Source organism: Phyllobates terribilis, unplaced genomic scaffold (assembly GCF_046119375.1).
Source record: "Phyllobates terribilis strain yellow unplaced genomic scaffold, ASM4611937v1 Scaffold_3__8_contigs__length_932513732, whole genome shotgun sequence".
In the NCBI taxonomy this organism is placed as follows: domain Eukaryota; kingdom Metazoa; phylum Chordata; class Amphibia; order Anura; family Dendrobatidae; genus Phyllobates; species Phyllobates terribilis.
Genome location: NW_027362763.1, coordinates 87476569 through 87499636, shown reverse-complemented (window position 1 = coordinate 87499636; position 23068 = coordinate 87476569).

Here is a 23068-nt window from a genome sequence, read left to right as displayed (position 1 = left end):
CACAATTCTCAGAATGTAGATAAAGTTCTGTTGAAACGTTCACAGTCCCCATTTCTCTATGGGTGGTAGGGTGTAGTTCTGGAATTCTCAATGTTGTACAGTTGGTGCAATTCATCCATGACTTTTCCATGAAAACAGGCTCCGATCTCAGAGTGAATTCATTTTGGACACCCGTATACGCAGATGAAGTCATGACAGATGGCACAGGCTGCTGACTCGGCTTTTTGATTCCCGGTGGGAGTCATGACTGCTAACTTATTAAAATGATCCATCATCACCAGACAGTACAGACAACCATTATCGGAGTGGCTGATCTTGAGATAGTCCACCATCAGCACTTCCAAAGGGAAAGAAAACCTCTTCACCTATATAGATGCTCTGTGTTTAGGGGGTTTAGTCATCTCACCCTGATGGGATTTCCGGTAATCTTCTTTCACCACTCGATTTACTTGTAGCCAATACAGAAGCCGTTGTAGCCAGTGGAAAGTTCTCTCTGTTCTGAAATGGGTATCACTCTCATGGACTTCCTTCTTCACTATGGGCTTCATTCCTTGTGAAATCATTAGCAGATTACAATGAGGCAATCTGGGCTACCGCCTAGGGCCAAAGGCACCGGGGGTCCTTTGGCCATATTGTCCTCATTATAATGGTTTTTTTCACCACTGTCGGCAGTGGACATCTCCGGAGAGGGAGCTTTCCTAAAGCTCAGCTGCCAGCAACTCACAATGGTTTGCTGGCATCTACAAGGCTATGTGTGTATGTGCTCTTAGGAATAACAGAAGCTTTGGTCCTCTCCTCCACTTTTGGCTGAGATTTAGAGGATTAATCGGAGACATAGAACCGCTGTTCTCCACTTTGGAATCCAACCCTTCAGATATATGGTATATGATGTATAGTATTGATATACCAAAAATATCAGTAATAATCAATTAAATTCTAAAAGACATTAATCAATTTAAAATTTGTATTTATTTAGTTTAATTAAATCTGGCATGGAAGGATGAAGACGTGTTCTTGGAGAAGCCTTCAACTTTAGCAGGTGTTTCTTGCTGGTCAGGAGGCCACGAGTAGATGGTTCAAATCCTTCCACACAGGTACAGCATTGATGGTAGACATGCTGTAGTTTCTTCAGGGCGCTAGATGTGGGGGTTTTCTGTCCTCGAGATGTCTAAGGTGCCCTGGTGACAGCAGGCAAAAATGCAGCTTCCTCTGACAGTGCGAGCAGCCCTGGATAATCCACGCCGGCAGAATGATATCATCCGGCGGAAGATGGAACCTATGAGAAAAGATGTAAAACTAATGTAAGTAATGGGACTCCATATTAGAGGGTACTACTGTGGTGTCACTGTGGGAGAACATTAGAGGAATCTCATCACACAGAGGGCAGGGATCATTGTCAGTCATCATACATGTGACAATCCCACCACTGACAGATAACATCTGCTCCACATGACTTCTTCTCACTGACATCATACAACAGGGAGATTATTGTCACACTTACCTCGCCTACTTTCCCCCTCTTCTACTTTCTCTGTTTTTTCTTGTCTTCTCAGTTTTAGAAAATATTTTCTTTTCTTCTGAACTGGAGATTCTAATCAAAAAGTCAGAAAAAAATATTAATTATAAACTTCTAAAATATTTTCTTTGTATCTATATAGAGTTATGCAATTGATTAATATGCACCTGTAGCATTTCTGTGTGCCGCCATGTGGTGACTCCCCAAGGAAATATGTCCCCTTATTATCATGACATACTTGCAGCAAGCCACTGTGTTATCATATAATCAGTTAGATTAAACTTCAGTGTAACTTTCAAGAGCACCCATCACCAGATCAAAAGTTTCTGAGATTCACTCTTATCTTATGTCTGCTGCTCCCCTGAGTATTCTGATATTTGTTTTGCTAAAATCCACCCTATGGTTTTTTCCATGAGGGTGTGGCTCACAATTTTATATCGCAGAGCAACCTAAAGACACGCCCCAGAGGATCCTGTGAGCACCGCCCTCTTGGAAAAGACCATAAACATTAGCACTAAATAAGACCCATAACTCAAGAAACTGAATACTCAGGGGAGCAACGGGAATAAAGTAAGTAATTTTTGAAGCCTTCATGTGCTGATTCACATTATAATTTTGGATTATAGGCTATAATTGGATGGCCTATAAACCTGTACATACCTGACAATGAGGACGAGGATGACTCGTTGTTTTTAGCAGTGAAACACTGATTGTCTCTATTAGTTTTGGAAGAGGAAGACTCTTTCTGCCTGTTTGGTAGAAGAAAGACCAGTAAATTAAAAGTAAAAACAATAGAAAAAATGAAGAACACCTGTTTGTGAGGCCAATTAGGACAACATAGAGGGGATACCCTGCCCACGGCCTCAACTAGTAATATTGGCCTGTCATGAGCTGGAAATGAATGGCTGGTCACAATGATCAGCTGTTATTGCAGTGTTATCACAAGCCAGACGCACAGGGATCAGCAATCATGGGGTGGTGGATGCTGGATTTAGATTTGTGTTACTCGTGTCTTGTATTTGGTTCTGAACATACATCAAAACTAAATCTCATAATAATAATAATCTACTCACATGTCTGAGTGTTTTTCACTGTTCTCTTGGGAACACTGTGGAGGTGACATAGGCTCTACATTGGTCATCATCCCGGTATTGGTGATATTTAGCTAAAACACACAGAGAAAATAAATTGATTTATTTTTAAGCATTTTTGTAATTATAGGTTTTAGACATACTATTAGCCATATACTTACTTTACAAAACCTTTGATAAGATGATACAAAGTTTTTTATTTCTGGCCAGTCATTGTCCTCTCTTGTGTCCGCCTCATCTGAATTCATGTGTCTGCTACAACGAGCTACAAAGTACAAGTGTTATCAGAGATAATTAGTATAAGACCCGGTCAGACATTCACCCTGTTATCACTAATAATGATGAGAACTTATCTTCACATAAAATGAAAGACAAGACACACAGCAGTTTTCTGCAGATGACGTCTCATTTTACTTACTGATAAAGTAGCGGGTGTCCTCATCTGACTTTAGCTCAGGAACGAACAGGGGCTTCTGACTTAGAAGGTTGTCAAAGTCTAAGTGATGCAGAAATGGATGCATTTTGATCTCATTTGCTCCTCCTGGAAAAGGAAGACAAGAAAGAATGTGATAGAGTCATTTTTAGAGAAACTGCTCCATATCGGTACAGTTTATGTTAACCTGAACTGAAGATGTAACAGCAGACATGAAGGAAATGTACAGAAAGTCACAGCATGAAAAATGGGGAATGGATAAGTAGGTAGATTACTGAACCTCATGGACACAACCATTTGTCTGGTCACAGACGTGTAATAAGTCATAATACTATTATAATATTACCTGTCCCAAGTCTATCTGCTGGATCTTTTCTGAGCAGCTGAGTGATGATGTCCCGAGCATCAGGTGGAGTAGAGTATTTATGATATGTCAAAATTAATTTATCTGTTATATAGAAACAAATATTACAGGAAATGAAACGTTTTCATTTATTTTTATAAAAAATGTCCTTAATAAGGCTAGAAATTAAACCAGAAAACCAATGAAACCAAATAACAGTGACATCACAAGCATTCAGATTATTTTACTTACCCTCAAGGACACTGCGTAAAATATCTCTTTTTAAAGCCCCTTTAAATGGTGTACATCCATAAAGAAATTTATGTAGAGTGATCCCTACTGACCACCAATCAATGGGCCTTCCATAGCCTTTCCTTTGGATAATTTCTGGGGCCATGTAACTAGGGGTGCCAAAAGTCTGGAAACCAACAGAAGAATGAGATGATAATCAATAAATATAATTGCGTCAAATAACATCAGTGCAAACGTTTTATAGAGAAATTGTCAGAGAAAGAGAAAGAGATGAAATCTGTAAAGTACAAGACCTTGTAAGTAAAGCCTACCTCTTCATCAAGGAACTCGCTGGTGATGTCCTCAGTTGAAGCCTTGTAGATATCTGAGCTTGGTCTCATGAGGCCGAGTTTTGAAACCCCAAAATCGGTGACCTTAATATGTCCTGTTGATGATATCAGGAGGCTGTGAAAGAAAGAAATGGTGTCAGACCCAAGTAATTACCCATAGACTGTATAAAAACTATAATTTTTTTTCCCCTTTATTATACTACTGGGGTCACTTACTTGCCAGGCTTCAGGTCTCTGTGCACCACACCATAACTGTGCAGGTATTCCACAGCAAGTACCGTTTCCGCAATGTACATACGGGCCAGGGGGATTGGTAAAGGACCCCTGCGCTTTATAAGACTGGCACAGTCTCCTCCTATCGGAGAAAGCAAATATGAGAGGTGAGGGTTTGTTTCAATGTAAATTACACATGATGAGGGTGAATATGAAATAAGTGGAAATATTGGGACAAGATGGCCTATATAGAGATATACTGTGTAATGTAGAGCGTATACTGTATACTATATGTTGCCATCCATGTGGGCACATTATGGTCATATATAGGTGCTAGGACTAAACAGACGTGGGCTGGATATAGATACAATGGATGTGTCCTACCTGGTACATACTCCATGACCATACACAGATGAAGTTTAGTAGGGAAAGAGCAGAACATGGAGGCCACAAAGGGACAATCAGCGAATGCTGAGATGTCCCTCTCCAGAAAGGCCAATTCAAGTCTCTTTGGCTTTTTCAGGTTCTCCTTGTCCATTGTCTTCATAGCACAAATCTGGTTTGTGTCTTTATGGCGCACTAAGTGGACGGCCCTGGAGAGGAAGAAAATCCATGATTTATTACAAATTCTTATTAACAGTCCATCTATAGACCTCATCAAATGATCTCCTGTACTAATGGTTAATACTAGATGTGAGGCCATCACTATAAATCCATGTCTAGAAATGCATAAAATAATACTCCATAAATGATTATCAATGGAGGGTCCACATCCACGTCACATCCTAACTGACCTGACAGATAGATGTGGACAGTGATGTGGTCTCCTAATTTCTCTATGGGAATATTACATGGGCAGGACACCGAGGCATCATCATAAGGAGCCCTGGGAAATAAATATTATACCAAAGTAAAGCTCACCCAAAGGCTCCACTGCTGATCAGTTTGATCTGTTTATAGTCGCTCTTACAAGGATTTCTCTCTGGGTTCAATGATCCGATCAAGGCCTAAAAAGGAATAAGAAATGACATTAAGACAGAAAATGCAGGAGAATAAAAGCTCAAGATGCAGGAACGTCTCCCTTCTATATTATGTCCCCACTGATTACACTGTAGAGAACGTAATACAAGCCGGACCCACCACAGACCCCATTATATTATAAAGGGAAATCCCCCATACACATAAATCAATACTGCAGGGAAGGATAAGGGACATCACACAGAGGGGGCAGGAAGAATAACGCCATTATCACACATAATATGTCTGATCTACATGACGAACAGTGATATCCCATTGTCATATGGGATATAATATGGGATGTATAATTCACACCCGTCATCTAATGATATACAGACGTCCCTCTGATACTTACACTGGCAGATTCCTGGATGATTTCTGGTGTCTCACATATTCCACCATCAGTATTTGCCGGCACAGTTATTCCTAAAATAATGAAGAAACGTTATTTATTAAATGTCTATATCAGCACTTAATAACCAAAAGAAAAGGAAGTAAAAAAGTCAAATATCAAAAAACATAACAAATTTTATTGATTAATCAGAACAATTCATGATAAAAAAAATAATAAGAGAATGTCAGACACAGAGAACGCTCTCTCTTTCAAACCAAGAACAACTGATCAAAATCACTTCAAAACCTATTCATAATGGTATTCATACAAGTTTGTGTCTGTTTAGAATGTAGAAGATATAGGAACAATCTGTAGTCCTCAAAATTAATAAGACAAATAAAAAAGAGAAACCTGCACAGTCTGGGAGGGTGGGAAGCAAGACCCCGACATGTGTTTCGCATAGGCTTCTTCCAAGGGGTATTGAAGAAGTTTTGCGTAGGCTTCTTCCAGCGGGTGTGTAAGAAGCCTACATGAAACGCGCATCAGGGGCTCACTCCCCACCCTCCCAGACCATGCAGGTTTCTCCTATTTATTTGTTTATTTATTTATACAGAGGATGAAGAATAAATCAACATATTCTTTGCCGTTCTCAATAACGAAATATTTGAATGTAAAATATTAGATGATCGTTTTACCTTCTATCAGATCGGAGTTTGGCCCTGGCTGACTATTATCAGGGTCAGCAACATTTAGGTTTTGCCCCTCTGCGGAGTCGCCTTTTGATGTTTCCTGATGGATATAAGATATACAATTAATATAACATTTCTCAAACACTAGATTACCATATATATAAAGCAGGAAGGATTAAACCTGGATTTACTTGACAAGTTCAGTATTGGACGGACAATTCACGGCCGCTCTATCAAGTAAATTTACATTAATATTTAAGCGACTTGTATCTACAACTGTTCTCTAATAACTTCTATCAGAACTGCAGCATTTACAAGGAGGAAGATTGTGATGATCGAGTGAGACAGAGGTAGAAATACAAGCTCCGCACCGCTGAGTACAGACTGTCACCACAGAGGATGGAGCCGCAGAGACAGGCTGCCATAAAATATCCTGTGTCTGCCTGGAGCGGAGAGAGGAAGGCCTCTACCATCATAAATCTGACCTTCTGCTATATGACTGGTAATCTGGAGAAGATCAGACAACAAGGACATGAGATGTAGAAGATGATGGATCCTTACCAGACGCTCCAGTGAGTAGGCCGGATACTCCAGTACAAGCAGGACATTTTGGGCCAGCTGTTTGAAAAAGGCCAATTCTCCACTTTGGGATTTTTCTTCAGCCTATAAAGATGAAAATAAACAAGAAATGAAAATAATCAATAAAATTCATGAACATATATGGTATTGCCACGTTTGTTAAAGTCTGATCTGTTAAGATAGGTGTTTATTAATTGTGTTAATTAATTCCCTAACACCGAGAAAAAAAATCAAAACGCTAGATTTACAGGTTTTTTTGCTCACCTCACTTCACTAAAAAAATGTAATAATAAGTAATTAAAGCACCGTATGTACACAAAAATGATATCAATAAAAACCTGAGTTCACTGCGCAAAAAAAGGCTTTACTTAGTTATATCAACAGAAAAATTACAATGTTATGGGTCTCTGAATATAGTAACACAAAGAACCATTTCATCTCAATTGGAATTTTTTTCACCTTGTTTCAATACAATGTATGGTAAATAGGATGGAGCCATTGAAAGCTGCAATTCATCCCAAAAAAACAAGCCCTCACATGTCTATGCCAATGGAGAAATAACAAAGTTATGGCTCTTGAAAGAAAGTGAGGAAAAAATGAGAGCAGAAAAATGAAAAATTCTGTGGTCCATAAAGGGTTAACCAATCCTATTCCCTCCTCCCCCCGCATCCAGGACCTTCCCACCCCTAATTCAACTAACCCTTTAGATCCCACCCTCTCCTTTGTCATGTAGCCTGATTGCCCTGTTTTGACTCCAGGCTATTCTTATCTGGGTATTTGGCACAGGTTAAACTTAAACTTGTATTCCATTATTATTTTCCATTATTATTATATATAATTTGTGCAGATTGTCTGCTACTTACCTGGTGTACTAATGTCCAGATGTTCTGCTGTAAATGCTCAAGATATTCTGAGCTTATACAACCTTGGTGGTATTTGGTCAGGCAATCTCTCACAAGCTCCATAACCAGCCGGTAAGTGAAGCTGAGGACGCCATCGGGTAGTGGTAGCACAAAGTCAGGGTCATAGGTGGTAAGAATCCCCTGGAGTAGTGCTAACACCTGAAGTCTGTCTGGAGGAATTCCAGACATTTCAAGTAATCCAAGCGCGGTTAGTATATGACTAGCTATATGGCTTATCACACCAACAGCAATGACACCGGAATGTCAAAGTGACAACAGGAGTGTAAACACTTGTAGAAGTAGTGATGGTTAATTGTGATGTCATAATGGAATCTTGTGTTCTAATCTTAAAGGGGCATCTTACCTTATAAGGAAGTTGCCTTGCAACCCTTAAGTAGGGAAAAATATAGGCTCAGCATCAGTATCTGTTATACACAATAAAAATTATAGCGTTTTGTATCAATAAGAAATTCCGATTCCAGCGCTAACAGAAATATCTTTCTGTGGGAACAGGGCATGTGGGGCTGGGGCTGCATCCAACCCTGGCATATGAAGCACGCTGGCCCATGTTGCTCTGCCACAACCACTTCCAAAGATGGGGGTCTTTATTACAAATATGACCCTGCCTACCAATGGAGAAAATCAACATTTACTACTCCCAATAATTCCAGTTTTTAAAGTTGGCAAAATAGGTCTCTTTATAATATTAATAGTAACCTCTTGACCCTCCTTATAATAATAATAGCGCCCATCTGGTTCTCCTGATAATATTAAAGGGAATCTGACAGTGGCATCAACCCTCATAAGCCATCTATATGGGCATTTAGGTCATAGAACGTTGAAGAAACCGATACCTTGATATCTGCCATCTGATGTCTTATTCCACAGAAATCCACATTTTCTTTTATATGTAAATGAGCTGTTAAGATCTATGGGCCGGACATAGATCTCCCTGAGAATCTGCATCCAGAGATTATTTTCAATGGAACAGGTAGTTATCAGTGGGAGACATGTACATCAGGAGAGTAGACGGTCAGTCATTACATGTGTCACACTGGAAATGACTCTTTTCATTTATAATAAGCCCTGGATGCAGATTCTCAGGGAGATCTATGTCCGGCCCATAGATCTTAACAGCTCATTTACATATTAAGAAAAAAAGTAATTTTCTCTGGATTAAGACATTCATCAAATAGTGGCTATCAAGGCATCACTCTATTCAACTTTCTCTGACCTGCATCTTTATGTAGACGGCTTATGAGGGTTGATCTTACTGACAGTTTCCCTTTAATAGTGTGGCTCGGACCTCCTTATAATAATAGTGCCCCTTATGGGCCTCCTTATAATAATGATAATAATGGTGACTACCTGTTCTTTTTTATTAAATTAAAAATAATAATGCTCCGTCAGGCCTCTTTATAATAGTAATATTAATGATAAAAATATTAGATGACCCCACACGGTTTAGGGAAAGTGTCACTGAATGCAGAAGCCGGGTCTAAGCTCCTAATAAACACTACCCACCTCCTGCCCTGCTGTGTTATCACAGACTTTATTCCCCTTCAAGCCTAAGCAGCAGAATTCCGGTATCTCCTCTTACTGCTCCATTTCACCTGCTGTCAGTAATGCAAAGTGCCTGGGCCCTGTTTTAAAGCCTCTTGCTAACCCCCTCCCACCATGTATCTAGTGGTAGACCCCATATTAATATAAGCCCCCTACATACCTTGAGCTGCCCCTCTCCAGCTGTCTTTTCTGGAGCTGATCCCAGCAGGTATGGCTGACAAGAGGCTGCAGCTGGAGGCCTTGTGCTTCAAGCAGCATTGTGGGGAGGAAGGATAGCTGTCCTGACTTCTGGCAAGACTTACAAGTCTCCTTCACGGCTGGACTGGGCATCTGGCAATTCTGTCAAATTCTGGCTTGGCAGGTCTGGCAGTGGGCTGCATCGATCCGCAACACTATTAACTGTTAACAATTATAGTGAAGCAGAGAGCCATCAGCTCCCTGCTCTGCCACTTAACTAAGGCAAGCCACAGATTGCTTCCGGCCACAGGCAGGGACTGCAAGGGATCGGTACCACGTAATGGACGTCAGGCAATGAGATGACATCAGAGACTGTAGTGAGGAGGAGCACATCACCACTCGGCATGGGAGTGTCGTGAGGAAAATATGAGTTTATTTCTATTTTTTTGCAGTCACTGCAGGGTACTAATATTATTACAAGATAAGATACCTAGGGGGGCACTAATGTCTCATAAAGAGGCCAAGGAGGGTGACATTGTTATTACAGGTTGTCCCATGGGGCTCTTTTATTATCACTATGGAGGAGGCCTAGAGGGGCTCTGTTATTATTATAAGGAAGCCCGGGGATATTAATATTATTGTAAGAAATCCCGGGGCGCTATAAATATTATAAGGAAGCCCAGGGTCCATTATTATTATTATTATTATTATTATTTTAAGCAGGCCCAGGGGGTCTCTATTATTATTGGGGCAATATTATTGTAAGAAGCCCTGAGTGCACCATTATTATTAGGTACAGATGGGGGCATTATTACTCTGTAGTGGCACAGAGGGGACACTGTTACTGTGTGGGATACAAAAGCAGGAAGCTCTTTCTATGCAGGGTACAGAGGGGGCATTATTACTACGACAGGGGTGGGCAATTAATTTTCCAGAGAGGAAACAAGAGAGACTGTGACTGTTGTGGAGGGTCAAACCAATAGGCTGAATTTAATTCTGCTCATCATTAATATTACCAAAAATAATTACAATTATTATTTTATAATAATAGTATCACTTAATATTAAGTAGAATTAAGTATGCTGACATCCCCCTATATACCGTACGAGCCCGCAAACAGCCTCCAATATACAGTATGAGCCCCTACACAGCCCCTTACATACAGTATGAGCCCCCAAATAGCCCCTCTATATACAGTGAGCCCCCACATAGCCTCTCTGTATATAATATGAGCCCTCACATAGCCTCCTATATATAGTATGAGCCTTCACATATTTCCTATATACAGTATTTGCCCCATAAACAGTATTAGCCCCCCCATAGCCCCTCTATATGCAGTGTGAACCTCACATGGCCTCCTATATACAGTATATATACTCCTATGTGAGCCCTCACAAAGTTTCATAGTTTTAAAGTTGAAGATAGACTTAACACCATCAAGTTCAACCTATAGTCTAAAATGTTGATCCAGAGGAAGGCAAAAAACCCATGGGGCAGAGATTAATAGCTCCATATTAGGGGAAAAATTCCTTTCCGATTCCATAAGACAATCAGACTAGCTCCCTGGATCAACGCCCCATCACAGAATCTAGTGCCCATATCATGTAATGTTATATTTCTGGAAATTGCAGTTGGAACCAGCTCAACACACCGGAGTAATTAAAAATTTGCAAACTCTTTATTGGAAATCCTTTAAAAATGAAATTGATAAAAAATTGGGCATCTTAGACAACAAAGAGGGGTGTAACAGGAATCAATCCATACGCGTTTCTAGCTACATGGCTCTTAAACACAGTGTTCAAGAGCCATGTAGCTCGAAATGTGTATGGATTGATTCCTGTTACACACACCACCCCTCTTTATTGCTTTGTTGTCTGAGATGCCCAATTTATTATCAATTTCATTCTTAAAGGATTTCCAATAAAGATTTTGTGAATTTTTAATTACTCCGGTGTGTTGATCTGGTTCCAACTCCAATTTCCTCAACTACCTCCAGCGCTGTGCAGCAGCGGGGACGCCGTGCTCCTCCCAGACTGGAACAGCATCTCAGGGGTGAGCTGAATTTTTTCTTATTTAATGTTATATTTCTCAAGAAAAGCATCCAGACTCTTCTTCAATTTTTGTAGTGAATCACTCATTACAAACATCATCTGGCAGAGAGTTCCACAGTCTCACTGCTCTTACAGTAAAGAATCCGCATCTGTGGTAATGATTAAACCTTCTTTCCTCTAGACGTAGAGGATCCCCTTTTGTCCCCATCGCAGGCCTAAGTAAAAAAAGCTCATTATACACATCTCTGTATTGTCCCCTCATATATTTGTACATTGCAGCAGGATCGCCCCTAAGCCTTCGTTTTTCCAAACCGAAAAACCCCAAGTTTGATAATCTGTCTTGGTATTGCAGTCCACCCATTCCCTTAATAACCTTGGTTGTTCTTCTCTGTACTCACTCTAGTTCAGTTATGTCCTTCTTATACACTGGAGACCAAAATTGTACAGAGTATTCTAAGTGGGGTAGCAATGGTGACTTGTATGGTGGCAAAACCAATGTTCTTGCCATGAGTGTCTATGCCTCTTTTAATGCATCCCATCATTTTCTTTGCCTTGACAGCAGCTGCCTGACACTGGTCACTAAAGTGAAGTTTGCCGTCCACCCATACACCCAAGTCTTACTCAGTGACTGTTTTACCCAGTGTTTTACGATTTAGTTCATAATTATTTATTTTATTTCCTCTGCTCAAGTGGAAAGTGGTGACTACCTGTTCTTTTTTATTAAATTAAAAATAATAATGCTCCCTCAGGCCTCTTTATAATAGTAATATTAATGATAAAAATATTAGATGACCCCACACGGTTTAGGGAAAGTGTCACTGAATGCAGAAGTCGGGTCTAAGCTCCTAATAAACACTACCCACCTCCTGCCCTGCTGTGTTATTACAGGCTTTATTCCCCTTCAAGCCTAAGCAGCAGAATGCTGGTATCTCCTCTTCCTGCTCCATTTCACCTGCTGTCAGTAATGCAAAGTACCTGGGCCCTGTTTTAAAGCCTCTTGTTAACCCTCTCCCACCATGTATCTATAGCATCGGCGTCTCTGCCCCCTGCTGGCGTAGCGTACATGTACATACCGTATCATACGTGTACGTTACGGTAAGCTCGGACCAATGAGAGGAAGCATCCGGCGCTCAGAGGAAGTATCCGGCACCCAATCAGAGGGACAGCTGTAACATCACGTGCCAACGTTAGCTGCTGGTCTGAGATTGGCTGGCGGCTGCTTCCTGTGATTGGGCGGAGCTTACAGTAATGTACGGGACGCTACATGTAGGGTACAGCAGCGGAGAGAGACCGGCGGTCGGGCGGAATCCAGCGTGGAGCCACAGAGCACCGATGAGTGTGTGTGTTCTGGCGGGTCTGGCAGTGGCATGGGGTTATTTGGTGGTGGCAGCGTGTTTGGTGGATCCAGCGGCGACCCCAGGAGCGGCTCTGACAACGGCGGCGTCTCTGGCGGTGTGTCTGGCTGTGCTTGGAGCAGCGTTTGCAGTGGCGGGTGCAGCCAGGGTGTCCTGTGCCATCTTGGGACACTCATGTGCTTCCTGCCGGGCACGGCCGCGGTGCCTTATGGGATTCGTTCACTTCGCAAACTGCCAATTATGTAAGTACATAGCCTCCCATTGCTTAGTGTTCTTGATTGTCTTTGTGGGCACACTCTCCTCCGTAGTGTAAAAACAAGGCAGCAGCGCAAGTGCGAATGCTCGCTGGGTTATGTCATCATCTTTGCCAGTGATGGTGCATCGGAGACCAGAGCTGTGGAGTCAAAGTCGGAGTCGTGGAGCCTGAGTCGGTGCCAATTTTGGTGGAGTCGGTATAAAAAGGACTGACTCAGACTCCAAAAATATATAATAAATTGGGTACGGTAGTGCAATGCAATATTTGCAAATTATTATGTTCTACATATCTTATTATAGCAATGATTAAAAGGCTTATGTTCACATGATGCTACAATAAATGTATCACCTAAACATCAGCAATGTACGAAGGAGTCAGAGTCATGGAGTCGGAGTCAGGGAAATTGAGGAGTCAGTGGTTTGGCTTACCGACTCCACAGCCCTGGAGACAGCCAGGCAAGTGTCGCTGCTGCAGTTGTGTGTGCCTTTCCCAGAATTTCGCGCAGTATCCTAGATGCCAAATTGCAGCATCTGTATCCAGGATCGTGCATCTACCTAATAATGCATGTTGCAGCAGCCTCCAAGATGCATTATCAGTAGGAATAGATATATTCAGATGCTGAATATGGACAAATATTTTCAATTAACACTACCCCACCACTATACTAGAGAAGCAAACAAAACCATCTCAAACTTTTATTTAAAACATTTTATTTACTGGAAAAAGTAATGAGGCAGAGGGCAAAAACATTTAATACAAAAAAAAATAAATTCATATATGTACTCTTTTAAAAACAAAGGAAAGAAATTCTGCATTAATGAGCCTTGTCATTTATTCATAACTCTGTCAATCTTGCACCAATGCCATCCAGACATGACATCCACATTTGGAAATCTCAATCCCCTTTTTTTGCCAAGAAACATCTAAAGGAGTTATTCAAGTCTCCAACGCTTGGTTACCTAAATAGAAAAAAATAAATAATATAATATATATATATATTAGATGGTGGCCCGCTTCTAACGCATCGGGTATTCTAGAATATATATGTAGGCTGCTGGGGTGTATTTAGAGGCTGCTGGAGTATATATAGAGGCTGCTGCTGCTGGGCTGTATATAGAGGCTGCTGGGGTGTATATAGTGGCTGCTGGGCTGTATAAAGAGGCTGCTGCTGCTTGGGTGTACTGACCAGAAAATGTGACTGCCTCAGCCAATCACAGGCCATAGTTAACCGGATTTACCCAAAGTCCATTTTCCCTAATATGGGTAAATCCAGTTAATTTGTAGCATATAGCACAGTGGGTAACCGAAGTCCATTTTTCCCTAATCTGGTGAACAACTGCAGTATATGATACTACTTAACCGTTTTTACTCAAAATGAAGGGACTTTGTCGTTTTTTAGACCCTGGGTCACTGCCCCCCCGTGCTGGATCTGCCCCCGCAGTGTTCGCTTTCTACCCTCCATCCCACGTGCTGGCTCTTATGCAGCGGGTGAGAGCGGACAGAGTAGGCGTGAGTGGGTAGAGCAGAGTGAGGGTAGTAGCAGAGAGCGGGACAGCGGGGGGACAGTGGGAGACAGGAGAACACAAAGGGAGACAGTAGAGCACAATGGGGTCAGTGGAACACAGCGGCGGAGAGCAGAGAAGGGGTCAGTGGAGCATAGCAAGCAAAGCAGGGTACAGCGGAGTACAGCAGGGGACATTAGAGCAGAGAAGGGGTCAGCGGAGCAGAGTGGGGGACAGCAAAACAGAAAGGGTTCAGCAGAGCTCAGCGGGGGTTAGCAGAGAAGGGTCAGTGGAGCACAGCGGGGGACTGCAGAGCAGAGAAGGGGTAAGCAGAGCATAATGGGAGACAGCAGAGCACAGTGGGGGACAGCAGAGTAGAGAAGGGGTCAGTGGAGCACAGCGGGGAAAAAGCGGAGCAGAGAAGGGTCAGTGGAGCACAGCGGGGGACACCAGAGGAGGGGTTAGCAGACCACAGAGGGGGACAGCGGAGCAGAAAAGGGGTCAGCGGAGCATAGCTGGGGACAGCGCAGCACAGTGGGGGATAGCGAAGCAGAGAAGGGTCAGTGGAGCACAGTAGGAACAGAGGAGGTCAGTAGAGCAGAGAAGGGGTGTGTGTGTGTGTATATACACATGCGGTGTGTGTATATGTGTTCCCTCGCCCGACATCGCCGCAGCGCTGCCTGCACCCACCTCCGTGTAGCCACAGCCTCTAGGAAAGACCGCGGCTTGCGGCCTGTGCACGGAGGTGGCTGCAGGCAGCGCAGTGGCGATGTCGGGCCAAGGGGAATGGGGGAAGGGTCCCAGCGACGGCGGGTCCAGGCGGCGGGTGGGTTCCACTTCCGGTGAGCGTGGTTCAATTCTCGCAACTCGCGGCTGGACTGCGCCTGTCCCTGATTGGTTCTGGCCGGCCAGGATTGGTTCAGCGACGCGGGATTTCGGTTACGGAAGTGGAACCACAAGGCAATTATATAGTGAACACACATTTCACATACAGTGACAGAACTATCCAACTCTGAGACCTTATTGTTCCCACACAGCCTGTCCTTGGGTGGCTCCGTCTGAGATAAGGTGTTATATTCAGCTAGGATGCATTTTAAAAAGATTTCTCTCTCCAGTCAGGGTGATGAAGGACTGTATCCCTTATCCGCATTATACACCACAGGGAACCCTGGTTTTACAGATTTCTGCTGCCTTCACCATAGCCCATAGGAGACATAATATATTACCTTATTGTATGATTAGACACTAACATGTCCCTGTGGACATTACAGCTGTGTTAAAAAAACAAACAAAAAAATGAGATAAGGCGACACTCTCACCCTTCCTGGGGATGGATGGCACAGTGAGCACCATTTATGGCCTCCCTCCAGGCAGGAGCAGAACCTGCAGGGGGGCGAGTATAGGAGCAGTGAAAAAAGAAAAAAAACATCACATGGACTGTGAATGCCAGTTTGAAAAAAAGAAATATGAAGCATTTCCCACCTTTGGTCCCTAGAGGGAGGGCTTACAATGTTTCTAGTTTGAAAGAAAAAAAAATGTGATGCTTCTCCCCTTTTGGTCTTTAGAGGGGGGCTTGCAATGTTAAAAATTTATAGCACACCCCCTGTAACTGATGAACTATAAATTCAGTGGCCTGAACACAGAGCATTGTCAGAAGGTTCCGGTAAATCCAGGTAACTGCTAGCATAGTGCACAGCAAGGCAATCTGATAAACCACTATCCACTAGAGAATGAAATCCACCCAATGTACAGAGTCACTGCTGCCCCAAGAAAGATTGAAGAAAACAACCAGCGTGTATTTGCTGTTTTAGGAAATAGGCTGTGAGACTTTTTTTTTTTTTTACAGGCTAGGTTTTATTTTTACATGGTGTTTTTTAATACAGATCCCATGGTGTTGTGGATCCGCCGGCTGCTGGGCGTAAGTATGTACCTTACCTACCAGTGTCTTACATCTGCCAATATGTATAACATTTTTTATTCACTTCTGGGTGTCTATGGGTAAATTACCTTACTTGATGCAATACGCAGTCACACTGTGACAGTGATACCACATGGAACGGTGTGAAGTCTACCATTTTGTCATGTCTGCAGCTTTTTGAGCGCTTTATGAATGTGTAAGGCCGTATTCCCTTTGACAGTAGTTGCACGGTGCATCACCAGTCTTATACTGCTTTTTTTAGAACATATACCACGAGGACATACCTGACCTGCCCAGTTTGCTCTAAAGTATTAGAGCGACTGGACAAACATCTACACGGAGTGTGCATGACCCAGAATTCTGCCGAGGAGAGGAAAGCCGCTACTGCTGATGCAAGGGCCAGAGTTAGAAAATCACATCCAAAGGGACAAGCATAGACGAGGAGGACATTATGTCTCTTCAAACATTGGCCAACGTAATCCCTTTCCTTGAGGATAGAGGGTTCCTCATAGTCCGGAAGCCAACTGCGGCCAGGTAGGCTCCACTTTTTCCTATCAATCTTTTGGCTATATCACATGACTTTGTATGTTTAATATATTAGTGTTGAATGATCTGATCGGCCCAACTTCAGGATGGATCAGGCGCTTTTTTGGCTGACTGGGTTTAAGGTTAGGGCCGATCACCGATTGTCGGTCAGATTGGGTCGATGCTTTTGACCCCATCTAACCCAGGATGGCTCATCACCATTTGATATGCATGTCCGTTAATCAGGTGGCTTTTTATAAATTTACAGTACTGTCCAATGTGAGGAGCAGACTGCAGGTGCCAGCAGCACTGCCCCTGCGGTGGAATATGAAGTGGTCCAGGAGAGCGAGATGTCCGAGAGTGTGTAAGTGTCTGCCAGTCAGCCAGTCTGTGTCAGTCAGTCTGCGTCAGTCAGTCTGTCTGTCTGTCTAACTCACACATAATGCTTTCTTTCCTCGCAGTGCCAGTGCCGTGCATCCCTCTGCTCAGTCAACTCAAGAATCTCCTTCAAGAGAAGAAGACTACCAGAGATCGCCTGTACAGTGAGTTTATTGCTTAGTCTTTTCATTAGGATACACCCAGCATTCAGTTATCCGGTGAACCACTGCACCATATGCTACTACTTAACCGGAATTACTCAAAATGAAGGGACTTTGTCGTTTTTTAGACCCAGGGTCACTCCCACTGTCAGAGGTGCGGGCATTCAGGTGTCTGATGCCCGTCCCAGCTGGCCAGGGGAGATACCACCACCAGCAGCCGCGTCCCAGCTGGCCAGGGGGGGGACACCACCACCAGCAGCCGCGTCCCAGCTGGCCAGGGGAGATACCACCACCAGCAGCCGCGTCCCAGCTGGCCAGGGGGGACACCACCACCAGCAGCCGCGTCCCAGCTGGCCGGGGGGGAAACCACCACCAGCAGCTGCGTCCCAGTTGGCCATGGGGGGACACCACCACCAGCAGCCGCGTCCCAGCTGGCCAGGGGGGGACACCACCACCAGCAGCCACGTCCCAGCTGGCCAGGGGGGGACACCACCACCAGCAGCCGCGTCCCAGCTGGCCAGGGGGGGGAAACCACCACCAGCAGCCGCATCCCAGCTGGCCAGGGGGGGGGAACCACCACCAGCAGCCGCGTCCCAGCTGGCCAGGGGGGGGAACCACCACCAGCAGCCGCATCCCAGCTGGCCAGGGGGGGACACCACCACCAGCAGCCGCATCCCAGCTGGCCAGGAGGGGAAACCACCACCAGCAGCCGCATCCCAGCTGGCCAGGGGGGAGAAACCACCACCAGCAGCCGCGTCCCAGCTGGCCAGGGGGGACACCACCACCAGCAGCCGCGTCCCAGCTGGCAAGGGAGGGACACCACCACCAGCAGCTGCGTCCCAGCTGGCCAGGGGGGAGACGGCCTTTGCTGGCTCACGCCATACACACATATATACTCAAACCAAGGAAGAAGAGGATAGCCGGGTTGCGTTATCATGGAGGCTGGAGAGTCGCGTCTCCACAATGCTTCATTATCTAACTGAAGAAAAAAAAAAAAAGGGAAATTAATTTGCAATAATATAAATAAATATATAATATATTATGATACAATATATAATATATATATATAAGACCACCAGCAGCCACGTCCCAGCTGGCCAGGTGAGACACCACCACCAGCAGCCGCGTCCCAGCTGGCCAGTTGGGACATACACATAAAGAAACACACATACACAGGGAGTAAGGCACACAGGAGGAAGACAGCACACAAGGGGGAAGAGCTCCTAACGGAACGTCACCCCCCTCCCGATGCGATAGCATCGGGCTTCCAACTAGTATAATATATATATATATACACACTAGATGGTTGACCGATTCTAACGCATCGGGTATTCTAGAATATGTATGCGGTACACCGGGCGCAATCAGCACAGCAGTTTTTACATTTGGCGCCAATATCGCTGATTGCTCCCGGCCGTGACCAATCAGCACAGAGGTTTTTAAATTTGGCGCCAATATAGCTGATTGGTCGCTGCCGACGGCCGCGGCGCTGCTTGTGCGGGTACTTCCGCTGCGAGCAGCTGGGAGATGACCGGCTGCTCGCAGCAGAAGCATCCCGAATGGTGGCGCCGCTGCCCGGTCCTCCCTTCACTCTTACAGTCGGGAGATCAGCGGTGCTAGCCGCTGATCTCCCAACGGTAGCCGCATGGAGGTCAGCGGCGCCGCCGGTCGGGGTAGTTCTGCTGCGATCAGCCGGTCATCTCCCGGCTGCATAGCCGCTGACCTCTGTGCGGCAGATGAGCCGCTAACGGCCGCCATCTTTTTTCTGAAATCCCGCGTCGCTTATTGGCTGCGGCCGGACCAATCAGCGACGCGGGATTTCCTGGACAGACAATTATATATATTAGATTTTATTTATGAAGATTTAGGAATAATGCAATACATGCGGGCGGGCGTGCGGCGGTGTAGGTGTGCAGTGGTGTGTATGAGCGGCGGCTGTGTGCCCCGATGGCTGTGTCACCCTGTGGCTTTGTACTCCTGTAGCTATGTCCTTCTGTCTCTGGCTGTCTCCCCCGTGTGCGCTCTCTGTCTGTGCCTGTCCCCCTGTCTCTGGCTGTCCCCCATGTCCCCTTGTCTCTGGCTGTCCCCCTGTCTCTGGCTGTCCCCCATGTCCCCCTGTCTCTGGCTGTCCCCCTGTCTCTGGCTGTCCCCCATGTCCCCCTGTGTCTGGCTGTCCTCCATGTCCCCCTGTGTCTGGCTGTCCCCCATGTCCCCCTGTGTCTCTGGCTGTCCCCCATGTCCCCCATGTCCCCCTGTGTCTCTGGCTGTCCCCCATGTCCCCCTGTCTCTGGCTGTCTCCCATGTCCCTGTGTCTCTGGCTGTCCCCCATGTCCCCCTGTGTCTGGCTGTCCCCCATGTCCCCCTGTGTCTCTGGCTGTCCCCCATGTCCCCCTGTGTCTCTGGCTGTCCCCCATGTCCCCCTGTCTCTGGCTGTCCCCCATGTCCCCCTGTGTCTCTGGCTGTCCCCCATGTCCCCCTGTGTCTCTGGCTGTCCTCCATGTCCCCCTGTCTCTGGCTGTCCCCCATGTCCCCCTGTCTCTGGCTGTCTCCCATGTCCCCGTGTCTCTGGCTGTCCCCCATGTCCCCCTGTGTCTGGCTGTCCCCCATGTCCCCCTGTGTCTCTGGCTGTCCCCCATGTCCCCCTGTCTCTGGCTGTCCCCCATGTCCCCCTGTGTCTCTGGCTGTCCCCCTGTGTCTCTGGCTGTCCTCCATGTCCCCCTGTCTCTGGCTGTCCCCCATGTCCCCCTGTCTCTGGCTGTCCCCCATGTCCCCCTGTGTCTCTGGCTGTCCCCCATGTCCCCCTGTCTCTGGCTGTCCCCCATGTCCCCCTGTGTCTCTGGCTGTCCCCCTGTGTCTCTGGCTGTCCTCCATGTCCCCCTGTCTCTGGCTGTCCTCCATGTCCCCCTGTGTCTCTGGCTGTCCCCCATGTCCCCCTGTGTGTCCCCCTGTGGCTCTGCTGCAGGCACCACCCCCTGTCCTCTGCTCCTGTCCTGTGTGGCCCTGTGTCCCCCTGTTCTGGTCCTTTGCCCCAGTCCTGTTGGGACATAGGATCGTTGAGTGTACCTCAGTTAAGGATGACAGCAGCCGGCGGGCATCCTCTGCTCTTTGAAGAAAATGGCAGACACGGCACTAGAGACAGCCTCCGCCTCTCCGGGAAGGGAGAGTTCTGTTCTCCCGCGGAGGCTCTTGGGAGTTGTAGTTCTCCAGGCGCTGTCACTGCCTCTTCTGGCCTGGGCGTGGACTACATCTCCCAGCATGCTGTGCGGCTTCGGCCTCAGACAGACAGCTGGCTTCCCAGCAGCGTCACGTCCCCCCGCCCCCCAGCCATTCACACAGGGACGGGGAAAGGAGGAAACAGAGCAGGCTGGAACTTTGAGCCCGCGCCTCCCTCTCCCCCTCCCCCCACGGCCATTCTACATTGTGCTCCGGACGGGGCCACAAGCAGATCACCCTGTCCCTGCCTCTGATGCCACACTGTACACTGCCCCCCACATTGAGCCCGCAGCCCGTGCGCGTCCCCTACCGGCCGTTAACATTGTACATTGCACAATGAGTGACAAGCCAGCCGGCTCCGAGTCAAACACCCTGACTCCGCCCCCGCCGTGCAACATCCCCGTTTTACGCGATTTGAGGGTCTTTTGAAGTATTTTTTTTGCGGCGGCCATCATCCGGGGGAGGGGCTGATGATACCACACGCACTTAAAATTCAATCTGCAGCAAAAAAGTCACTGACCCCGTTTTTCACATGAAATTCGCAAAATAAAAATCAGCGTACGTGCGGACGCGCCTCCGTTCAGCGCAGCGTCCGTTATCACGCTCATCGCATGAATTATGGAAAAAAAACGTAAACTTTCTCTTTTTTTGGGCGCACTTTTTTTTCCACCCTATTGGGCTAGCTAAAGGCGAAACTGTCCATGGACAGCCCGCCACCTGCTGCTCGTTCACCGCATTGCATCTCCTAACCCAGATAATGGTGTTTGAGGGTTCCGTGGTCTGCTGCACCACCTGCCTGGGGTCGGCAGATCGCATGGCCCTAATCCGGTTAATTTGTGCACTTTGTGATTTTGGGGTGATCTTTTTCGTGCAAATAGGGCGTAGTCGCAGAGGCGCGGGAGAGGCGGCATATCGTTCGGCCGGTCTCGGCGGTGGGGCACGCACCAGTCTCGCGACCGCCGGGGCGACGGAACGGCCGCAGCGGCCCAAAGAAGCGCCACGGCGAGGGGGAAAAAAAATCCGCAAAAGCGGAGATGCTGCCCTCCGGGGCGTCGCCCCAGGGCCCGGCGTACCGATTTTCGAGGCAATCCGCCAAAATTTCCGTTTTTCCAGAGTCAGGCTGTAACCCTTCAGGTGGGAATGCTGCACTCGGAGAGGATCTCCTTTCATGTGCTATCCGGACTCTCTCACTCCCTTTTGCTAGGTCTTGCCTGGCTACAGAGACATGAACCCATCCTGAATTGGTGATCTGGTGAGGTGCTCCGTTGGGGGCAGGATTGTCATGAGACTTGCCTGGTTCCGGTTCGTCTGGCTCGACCTCCGTCTACTCCGGCTAATCTACCTGGTCTGCCAGCACACTACTGGTCCTATGCGGACGTCTTCGACAAGAAGGAAGCTGAGACACTACCACCTCATAGGCTGTATGATTGCCCTATCGACCTGGTACCCGTTGCTTCTCCTCCCCGCGGGCGTATCTACCCCTTGTCGCTGGCTGAGACCCGGGCCATGACTGAGTACATCGAGGAGAATCTTGCTAGGGGATTCATCCAGAAATCTACTTCCCCGGCTGGAGCAGGATTCTTCTTCATTAAAAAGAAAGACGGCTCGCTTCGGCCGTGTATTGAATACAGGGGTCTTAACCAGATTAACATCAAGAATATGTACCCCCTGCCTCTAATCTCGGAGCTGTTCGAGTGCCTTAAAGGCGCAAGGGTCATCACCAGGCTCGATCTTCGTGGGGCATACAATTTGGTCCGGATCCGCCAGGAAGACGAGTGGAAGACGGCATTCAACACCCGGGACGGTCACTATGAATACCGCGTGATGCCCTTTGGTCTCTGTAATGCCCCAGCCGTCTTCCAGGAGCTGGTTAACGACATCTTCCGTGATCTCTTGTATTCTTGCGTAGTGGTGTACCTGGATGATATCTTGGTCTTCTCTCCGGATCTGCCCACACACCGGAGGAATGTTCGTCAGGTTCTGCTAAGGCTCCGGCAGAATCGTCTCTACGCAAGACTTGAGAAATGTCTCTTCGAACAGACTTCCCTTCCGTTCCTGGGATATATTATCTCCGAGACTGGTCTTCGGATGGACCCCGAGAAGTTTTCTGCCGTCTTAAAATGGCCCCGACCGGAGGCGTTGAAGGCGATTCAGCGATTCCTGGGCTTCGCAAATTATTACCGCCTCTTCATCCCTCATTTCTCCTTTCGGACTGCTCCCATCTCCACGCTCACCCGTAAGGGAGCAAATCCCAAGGAATGGACTTCCGAA